Genomic DNA, 10,390 nt, shown 5'->3' with positions numbered 1-10,390 from the left:
GGAAGAAAAGAAAAGAAAAAAAGAAAAGAAAAAAGAAAAAAAAGAAAAAAGTGCTGTTTTTTCCACTGGATGTTTTTAGCTTCTTTTTCAAAGATCAAGTGACCATAGGTGTACAGGTTCATTTCTGGATATTCAGTTCTGTTCCATTGATCTACCTGTCTGTCTCTGTATCAATACCATGCAGGTTTGTTTTTTGTTTTTTTTTTAAATCACTATTGCTCTGTAAAACAGCTTAAGGTCAGGGATGGTTATTCCCCTGTATGTTCTTTTATTGTTGAGAGTAGTTTTCACTATCCTGGGTTTTTTTTGTTATTCCAAATGAATTTGAGGATTGCTCCTTGTAACTCTGAAGAATTGAGTTGAGATTTTGATGGGGGTTGTATTGAATCCATAGATTTCTTTAGGCAAGGTGGTCATTTTTACTACATTAATCCTGCCAATCCAGGAGCATGGGATTTTCAGGAGCATCTTTTCTGAAGTCTTCTTTGATTTCTTTCTTTAGAGACTTGAAGTTCTTGTCATACACGTCTTTCACTTGTTTGGTTAGAGTCACACCAAGATATTTTATATTATTTGTGACTATTGTGAAGGGTGTCATTTCCCTAATGTCTTTCTCAGCCTGTACTCTCACCCTTTGAGTATAGAAATGCTACTGATTTATTTGACTTAACTGCATATCCAGCCACTTTTCTAAAGTTGTTTATCAGCTGTATGAGTTTCCCAGTGGAATTTTGAGAGTCAAATAAGTATACTATCATATCATCTGCAAATAGTGATAGTTTGACTTCTTCCTTTCCAATTTGTATTCTTTTGACCTCCTTTTGTTGCCTAATTGCTCTGGCTAGAACTTCAAGTACTATATTGGATAGGGAGAGAGTGGGCAGCCTTTTCTAGTCCCTGATTTTAGTGGGGTTGCTTCAAGTTTCTCTCCATTTAGTTTGATGTTGGCTACTGGTTTGCTGTATATTGCTTTTATGTTTAGGTATGGGCCTTGAATTCCTGATCTTTCCAAAACTTTTAACACAAAAGGGATGTTGAACTTTGTCAACTGCTTTCTGGGCATCTAATGAGATGATCATGTGGTTTTTTCTCTTTGAGTTTGTTTATGTAGTGGATTACATTGTTGGATTTCCATATATTGAACCATCCCTGCATCCCTGGGATGAAACCTACTTGATCATGACGAACGATCATTTTGATTTGTTCTTGGATTCAGTTTATGAGTATTTTATTGAGTTTTACATTAATATTCATAAGGGAAACTGGTGTGAAGTTCTCTTTCTTTGCTGGATCTTTCTGTGGTTTTGGTATCACATAACTGTGGCTTCGTAAAACAAATTGGGTAGTGTTCCTTCTGTTTCTATTTTGTGGAATAGTTTGAAGAGTATGGGTATTCGATCTTCTTCAAAGGCCTGATAGAATTCTGCATTAAATCCATTTGAGCATTTTTTTAAAGTTGGGAGTCTTTTAATGACTTATTCTATTTCTTTAGGGGGTATGGGGCTGTTTAAATATTTTATCTGATCCTGATTTAACTTTGGTACCTGGTATGTGTCTAGAAAATTTTCCATTTCATCAAGATTTTCTAGATTTGTTGAGTATAGACTTTTGTAGTATGATCTGATGATTTTTTTTTTCATTTCTTAGGTTCCTGTTGTTACATCTGTGTCCTCTGGTTAGTCTGGCTAAGGGTTTAATCTGTCTTGTTGATTTTCTCAAAGAACTAGCTCCTGGTTTTGTTGATTGTTTGTATAGTTCTTTTTGTTTCTATTTGGTTGATTTCAGCCCTGAGTTGGTTTATTTCATGAGGTCTACTCCTTTTGGGTATATTTGCTTCTTTTTGTTCTAGAGCTATCAGGTGTGCATATGCTCTCTCTAGTTTCATTTTGGAGGTACTCAGAGTTATGAGCTTTCCTCTTAGCACTGCTTTCATTGTGACCCATAATTAGGGGTATGTTGTGCCTTAGTTTTCATTAAATTCTAAAAAGTCTTTTTAATTTCTTTATTTCTTCCTTGACCAAGTTTCCATGTGTATGTGGGCATTCTATTGTTTCTGTTGTTTTTGAAGACCAGCCTTAGTCCATGGTGATCTTATAGGATGCAAGGGATTATTTCAGTCTTCTTGTATCTATTGAGGCCTGTTTTGTGACCAATTATATGGTCAGTTTTGGAGAAGGTACCATGAGGTACTGAGAAGAAGGTATATCCTTTTGTTTTAGGATAAGATGTTCTGTAGATAACTATTAAATCCATTTGTTTCATAACTTCTGTTAGTATGTGTATCTGTTTAGTTTCTGTTCCCAGGATCTGTCCAATGATGAGAGTGGGGTGTTGAAGTTTTCCACTATTATTGTGTGAGGTGCAATGTGTGCTTTGAGCTTTACTAAAGTTTCCTCAATGAATGTGGCTGCCTTTGCATTTGGAGTGTAGATATTCAGAACTGAGAGTTTGTCTTGGAAGATTTTTACCTTTGATGAGTATGAAGTGCCCCTCCTTGTCTTTTTTGATAACTTTAGGTTGGAAGTCGATTTAATTTGATACTAGAATGGCTACTCCAGATTATTTCTTCGGACCATTTGCTTGGAAAATTGTTTTCCAGCCTTTTACTCTGAGGTAGTGTTTGTCTTTGACACTGAGGTGTGTTTCCTGTATGCAGCAAAATGCTAGGTCCTGTTAATGTATCCTGTCTGTTAGTCTATGTCTTTTTATTTGGAAGTTGAGTCCATTGATGTTAAGAGATATTAAGGAATAATGATTGTTGCTTCCTGTTAATTTTAATGTTATTTTTATCTTGTATCTTCTTTAGGGTTTGTTGAAAAAAGATTACTTTCTTGCTTTCTCTAGGGTGTAGTTTCCCTCCTTGTGTTGGAGTTTACCATCTAATATCCTTTGTAGGGCTGGATTTATGGAAAGATATTGTGTCAATTTGTTTTTGTCATGGGATATCATGTTTACTATGGTAATTGAGAGTTTTGCTGGGTATTGTAGTCTGGGCTGGCATTTGTTTTCTCTTAGGGTCTGTATGACATCTGTCCAGGATCTTCTAGCTTTCATAGTTTCTGGTGAGAAGTCTGGTGTAATTCTGATAGGTCTGCCTTTATAGGTTACTTGACCTTTTCCCCTTACGGCTTTTAATACTCTTTCTTTGTTCTGTGCATTTGGTGTTTTGATTACTATGTGACAGGAGGAATTTCTTTTCTGGTCCAATCTATTTGGAGTTCTGTAGGTTTCTTATATGTTCATGGGCATCTCTTTCTTTAGGTTAGGGAAGTTTTCTTTCATAATTTTGTTGAAGATATTTACTGGCCCTTTAAGTTGGGAATCTTTGCTCTCTTCCATACTTACTATTATACTAGGTTTGGTCTTTTCATTTTGTCCTGGATTTCCTGGATATTTTGGGTTAGGAGCTTTTTGCATTTTGCATTTTCTTTGACTGTTCTGTCAATGTTTTCTCTGGTATCTTCTGCACTTGGGGTACTCTCTTATATCTCTTGTAGTCTGTTGCTGATGCTTGCTTCAATGACTACTGATCTTCCTGATCTCTTTCCAAGATTTTCTATCTCCAGGGTTGTCCCACTTTGTTTTTTCTTTATTACTTCTTTAAATGGTTTCTATTTCCGTTTTTAGAACCTGGATTTTTTCTCAATTCCTTTACCTGTTTGGTTGTGTTTTTCTCTAATTCCTTATGGGATTTTTGTGTTTCCTCTTTATGGGCTTCTACCTGCTTACCTATGTTCTCCTGCATTTTATTAAGGGAGTTCTTTATGTCCTTCTTAACATCCTATTTCACCATCATGAAAATGTGATTTTAAATTAGTCTTGCTTTTCTTGTGTTTTGGGGTATCCAGGGCTTACTGTGGTTGGGAGAACTGGGTTCTGATGATACCAAGTAGCCTTGGTTTCTGTTGCTTATGTTCTTGCCCTTGACTCTCCATCTGGTTATCTCTGGTGTTAGCTGGTCTTGCTGTATCTGACTGTGGTTTGTCCTTTCTGTAAGCCTGTGGGTCAGTACTCCTGGGAGACCAGTTCTCTCCAGAAGGAATTTGTGTATGAAGGGCACAGTGTCACCTCTAGGGGTGCAGATGGAAAATCCTGTCCCATGCTGCTCCTCGGTTCCTTTGTCCTGAGGGTTCCAGGTGGGTCCCTCTTGGGCCAGGTATTTGAGCAGAAGTGGTGGTCTTACCTGTGCTCTCAGTTGTATCAGCACTCCTGGGAGACCTGTTCTCTCTCCGTGGGATCTGTGTGTGGAAAGCTGTGTCACAGGGTCAGCTCCAGGCACAGATCTTCCCCTTCCCTTTTTAAAAAAGGGTCCTGTAATTTTAAAATTGACTGTATTATTGTTTCCTTATTTATTGTCTCCCTAAAATTTAAACAACTCAGAATAACAACAGAAGAAGCATGGTTGCATATTTATACTTAAAAGGTGGTCCATTTTGTCATTTCCTGGAACAGATTTTGCTGAGTGGGTGTGTCCACTGATTTAACAAGGAGGATTAGGTAGGAGTGGCACTAAATGTAGATGCAAAGGTCAAGGAAGCAGAGAACAAGTTGAAGGCAGCTCAGTCCACCCAGCATTCTGTCTTCGGAAGCCACAGCAGCCTGATATGACCTCAGCTTCACTTCTCTCTTCAAACTTTAAGTGATGATAGATGTCTGAACAAGCTTGAAGACCCAAACAACAACTATGATGTGGTCTCAAGAGCCACTCCTGTTGCACATTGTTCAGTAGCATAAATATTATTCTTCATAGTCCCATGTATTCAATGTTTTTTTTAAAAAAAAAGCAAAACAAAACAAAACACCATATTTTCAAGTTTTTTTTTTTTGACGTGTCTCATGCTACCTCTTTGATGGGGGTACATTGGTAATAATATACACACATTTTTGCCTTGTATAGGCAATATATATGGAGTTACACTTTCTGAATATTTATATTTGTGAACAAACTTAATTCTTAATCTAGGCACTTTAGAGTGCATTTACCTGTGTTCATGATTCAATTGATCCTTAAGAAGTTACTTTGATTTTTTTATTTCTATTGAGTTGCTTTAAAACTATGTTTTAAATTAGTTAAAGCAAAAACAAAATAAAACTGCCAACCAAACTCTGAGACTGCCAGTTAGCTGTCAAAAAGCAGAGGCCTTGGAAAGCAGAGCATTGGAAACAGAAGTGTGAGCCCACGGAGACTTGAGGGAACTTCTTTTTTTAAGAACTAATTCTTTTAAAGGTGTATGTGTAATATTTTTTTCTCAGTACTGGGAAATAACTTGTGCAGTTGTGGGGACTGAGAGATGAGGGCATGTGAAACATCCTTGGCCTGTTTCTGAGTTGAGAGAAACTGAGCAGAAAACTAATGATTGCAATTGACTAGGAAAACTTTTAAAAGTAAAACATTCATACAAATTTCAAATGTATTAATATAGTAAGATTTTCTTCATTTATTGTGTAATTGGTTTTACTTTATGGACAATTTAAGGTCAGATAGCAGAGAGAGGTGGAGGGAGAAGGAGGGAAGGTACAGGAGGGGAAAGGAGGAAGGAAGAAAGCAGGGAGGGAGATGAGGTTGAGAAACAATAGAGGGAGGAGTTGGAGGAAGAGGGAGAGGTGTGCCTGCATTAAAGCACACATATCATTTTGAATCTATTTCTTACTGGCTCTGCCTATACTTGTCAACCCGGGGCAGACAGAATTGCCTCCTACATAATAACTACTGTATTATCGAATGCCTGCACAGTTCATCATGGAATATGAGACATTAGCTTTTATTTGCAAAGTATATTTGAAAGAAATAAGCTATAGTTCCTTGGTTTTGTTTAAAATGGCATGTATATGTGGTAGTAATTCGTTTGAGAGTGGGATAGGTTGAGAACTGCATTATGGGACAGAGCCTACCACTGTTCATTGATTCCTGAAAAGATCCAAAATGTGATGGACAGAATTTAATACAGATAACTCTCAGATGCTTTAAGATATTTGAAAAGTAATACAAGTGAGTTTTCTTTCTTACCTTTATTATGTATGTGATGTGTGCAAGGAGGAAAGCACATGAGCACACTTGAATGAGTGCATATGTTTACATATGTTATAGCTTTACTCAAGACCGAGAATCCATATTGACATATTAATTAATATCTATCAAACCATGTTTTAGCATTAATATTAAATTCAGAGCATTAACCATCTATATCAAATTGACCAAAGGTTAAATATTTAAAATTCATAATTATATTTGAGATCATAATATGTCAGCTTGGTTTTCTTGTATAGTATAGCTTAGTATGTAACTTCACAATAAAATAGTAAAATACTGTTGCTGCTGAGGTTCCTCTTTGTCTGAATCAACAGCTTTGTCATCAAATGCTGGGATCAGGGTTCTGCTTGCTTTTGTGACCTTAAGCCTCAATCCTATAATTTTGATAGCATATCTATGCAGAATCACATAGCTAATTATTATATTTATCTTTATGTATATGCAGATAATAATAATGATTGAGAAGACCATGGTGAATAATTAGGTATTTTTAATAAATAATAATTTGTCAGGATTAAATGAGGCCTAAGGTGTTTTTGTTTTCAATGTTAAAAACAATGAAGAATGGTATACAATATGAACTTTAATGAGTATGTTACTCAAGCAACATTTAAAATATAATTTTATATCAAGTTGAAACTTGCAAAATCTTTATTATATGTATGCTTGCCTTATAGTAACAAGCTAAATATTAGTTGTGGTGGATATTATATTATTTGTTAGCATTAAATACAAAAGAAATCAGTCTTCAAAAATCCTTCCAGCAAAATGACTTTGTGGGCATTTTACATTTTCTTCATGGAAATCTTTACTTCACATTCATCTTGCTACTGAAACCCATTGCAAATGCTTGCTTTTCCTGAGATATTTCCTAATTTGCCTATTTCTGTATTTTCTGTCTTCAAATTTCATTTGTTATTTGTGTGTTTTTAAAATACTTTTAGGATCCATCCATTTGCCTAAGAATTTAATAAATTGATTGTTTTTAATAGCTGAGTAGTACTCCATTGTGTAAATGTACCATATTTTCTGTATCCATTACTCTGTTGAGGAACATCTGGGACCTTTCCAATTTCTGGGTATCATAAATAAGGCTGCTATGAACATAGTGGAGCTTGTGTCCTTATTACATGTTGGAGCATCTTCTGGTTATATGGCCAGGAGTGGTATTGCTGGGTCCTCCGGTAGTACTATGTCCAATTTTTCTGAGGAACTGCCAAACTGATTTCCAGAGTTATTGTACCAGCTTGCAATCCAACTAGCAATGGAGGAGTGTTCCTCTTTCTCTACAACCTCACCAGCATCTGCTGTCACCTGAGTTTTTGATCTTAGCCATTCTGACTGGTGTGAAGTGGAATCTCAGGGTTGTTTTGATTTGCATTTCTCTAATGACTAAGGATGTTGAACATTTCTTTAGGTGCTTCTCAGCCATTCAGTATTCCTCAGTTGAGAATTCTTTGTTTAGCTCTGTACCCCGTTTTTTTAAACAGGGTTATTTGGTTCTCTGAAGTCTAATTTCTTGAGTTCTTTACATATATTAGATATTAACCCTCTATCAGATATAGGATTGGTAAAGATCTTTTCTGAATCTGTTCATTGCCATTTTGTCCTATTGACAGTATCCTTTGCCTTACAGAAATTTTGCAATTTTATGAGATCCCATTTATCAATTCTTGATCTTAGAGCATAAGCTATTGGTATTCTGTTCAGAAACTTTTCTCCTATGCCCATGTATTCAAGACTCTTCCCCACTTTCCTTTCTATTAGTCTCAGTGTATCTTGTTTTATGTGGAGGTCCTTGATCCACTTTGGCTTGAGCTTTGTACAAGGAGATAAAAATGGATCAATTTGCTTTCTTCTGCATGCTAACTGCCAGTTGAGCTAGCACCATTTGTTGAAAATGCTGTCTTTTTTCCCCCCCCGAGTAGTTTTAACTCCTTTGTCAAAGATCAAGTGACCATAAGTATCATCCTGAGTGAGGTAACCCAATCACAAAAGGACACACATGATATGCACTCACTGGTAAGTGGATATTAGCCCATAAGCTTGAAATATCCAAGATACAATTCACAAACCACATGAAACTCATGAAGAAGGAAGACCAAAGTGTGGATAGCTCAATCTTTCTTAGTAGGGGGAACAAAATACCCATGGAAGGAGTTACAGAGACAATGTGTGGAGCAAAGACTTGAAGGAATGACCATCCAGAGTCTGCCCCATCTGGGGATCCATCCCATATACAATCACCAAACCCAGACACTATTGTGGATGCCAACAAGTGCTTGCTGACAGGAGCCTGATATAGCTGTTTCCAGAGAGGCTCCACCAGTGCCTGACAAATACAGAAGTGGATCCTCACAGCCTACCATTGGACTGAGCACAGGGTCCCCAATGAAGGAGCTAGAGAAAGGACCTAAGGAGCTAAAGGGCTTTGCAGCCACATAGAAGGAACAACAATATGAACTAACCCATTGCCCCAGAGCTCCCAAGGACTAAACCACCAACCAAAGAATACATGCGGTGGGACTCATGGCTCCAGCTGCATATGTAGCAGAGGATGGCCTAGTCAATCATCAATGGGAGGAGAGGCCCTTGGTCCTGTGAAGGCTCTACGGCCCAGTGTAGGGGAATGCCAGGGCCAGGAAGTGGGTGGGTTGGTGAGCAGGGAGAGGGGGGATGTGATAGGGGGTTTTGAGAGGGGAAACTAGGAAAGGGGATAACATTTGAAATGTAAATAAAGAAAAATCTAATAAGAAAGAAAGAAAGAAAGAAAGAAAGAAAGAAAGAAAGAAAGAAAGAAAGAAAGAAAGAAAGAAAGAAAGAAAGAAAGAAAGAAAGAAAGAAAGAAAGAAAGAAAATACTTTTAGAGGGTATGAATGTTTTAATTAGTAAAGTTCTTTCTGTGAAAGCATGAGGGCCCAGGCTCTGATTCCCATATCCACTTAAAAATCTGGATCTGAAGGCACAGGCCTGCATTTCCTGGGGCAAATATAGGATGCCAAGTACTTGTTGGCTAATAGTTGCAGCAAATCAATGAGCTCTGGGTTCAGTGAGAGAGCCTCCCTCAGAAAGTCAGGTGGAGATGAGGCTTGAGAGGGGGGTTGGCAGTTAGTAGGCTGCTCTTGTAGAGAACCCAAGTTTGATTCTTAGCACCCACATGGTGGCTCACAACTGTCAGTAACTCTGACCCTGGGGAATCCACCACCATCTTCTGACCTCCATGGCAGCAAGCATACACATGCTGAATAGAAAGACAGACAGACATGCAGACGAAATATCCATACACATTAAAAATTTGAAAACAAATTATTAAAAAAATGATAAGATAAAGACTAAGACAGAAAAAACACATTATACACTAAGTTTTTATTAATTTATTTTAGATGCAAGTGCTCATGTAGCCTAGGCTGGCCCTGAACATACTAAACATCAGAAGACAGCCATAACCCAAATGATCCTCCAGCTTCCCCTGCATCTACCTCCTGAGTACTGGGAGTACAGTATGAGCAAACATGCCTGATTTACATGTTGTATTCATGCTAGGCAAGCATTCTGTCAACCAGACTGCACCTCCATCCTGCTTTTAATTATACTTCAACAGTTTAAAGCACTTTTGATTGGAGGGCAATACAATTCTGACTTGGCTTAGAAGGGTCTTGTACCTGACATGAGAGACAGGAGTCAGTGAGAATTGAAAGTTGATGACATTGTTCAGAGTTCAGAGTCATTGTCATCCGCTTGTTCTTTCCCATTAGATGGCAAAAAATGATCATCACAGCATTCAGGTCAAAAAAGTGGGGAGCTGGGTCATGTGGGTACCAAGCAAAGCTCCTCAATTCTGCCAATAGACATCTTGTATGTCTTGAGCCACCTTTAACTGTAGGTGACTATACTGGCTAGCTTTGTGTCAACTTGACACAGCTGGAGTTATCACAGAGAAAGGAGCTTTAGTTGGGGAAATGCCCCCATGAGATACAGCTGTGGGGCATTTCCTCAATTAGTGATCAAGGGGGAGAGGCCCCTTGTGGGTGGGACCATCTCTGGGCTGGTAGTCTTGGTTCTATAAGAGAGCAGGCTGAACAAGCCAGGGGAAGCAAGCCAGTAAAGACCATCCCTCCATGGCTTCTGCATCAGCTCCTGCTTTCTGACCTGCTTGATTTCCAGTCCTGCATCTTTGGTGATCAACAGCAGTATGTAAATGTAAGCCAAATAAACCCTTTCCTCCCCAACTTGCTTCTTGGTCATGATGTTTGTGCAGAAATAGAACCCCTGGCTAAGGCAGTGACCCTGCGAAGTGAGTTCTTATGTTTCCTTGCCTCTATCTGAAGATGAGAGCTGAAGACTGGGAACAGTAATTAG

The sequence above is a fragment of the Mus pahari genome, chromosome 5, assembly GCF_900095145.1.
Source record: "Mus pahari chromosome 5, PAHARI_EIJ_v1.1, whole genome shotgun sequence".
Classification (NCBI taxonomy): Eukaryota; Metazoa; Chordata; class Mammalia; order Rodentia; family Muridae; genus Mus; species Mus pahari.
Note: the sequence above shows the minus strand (reverse complement) of the source record.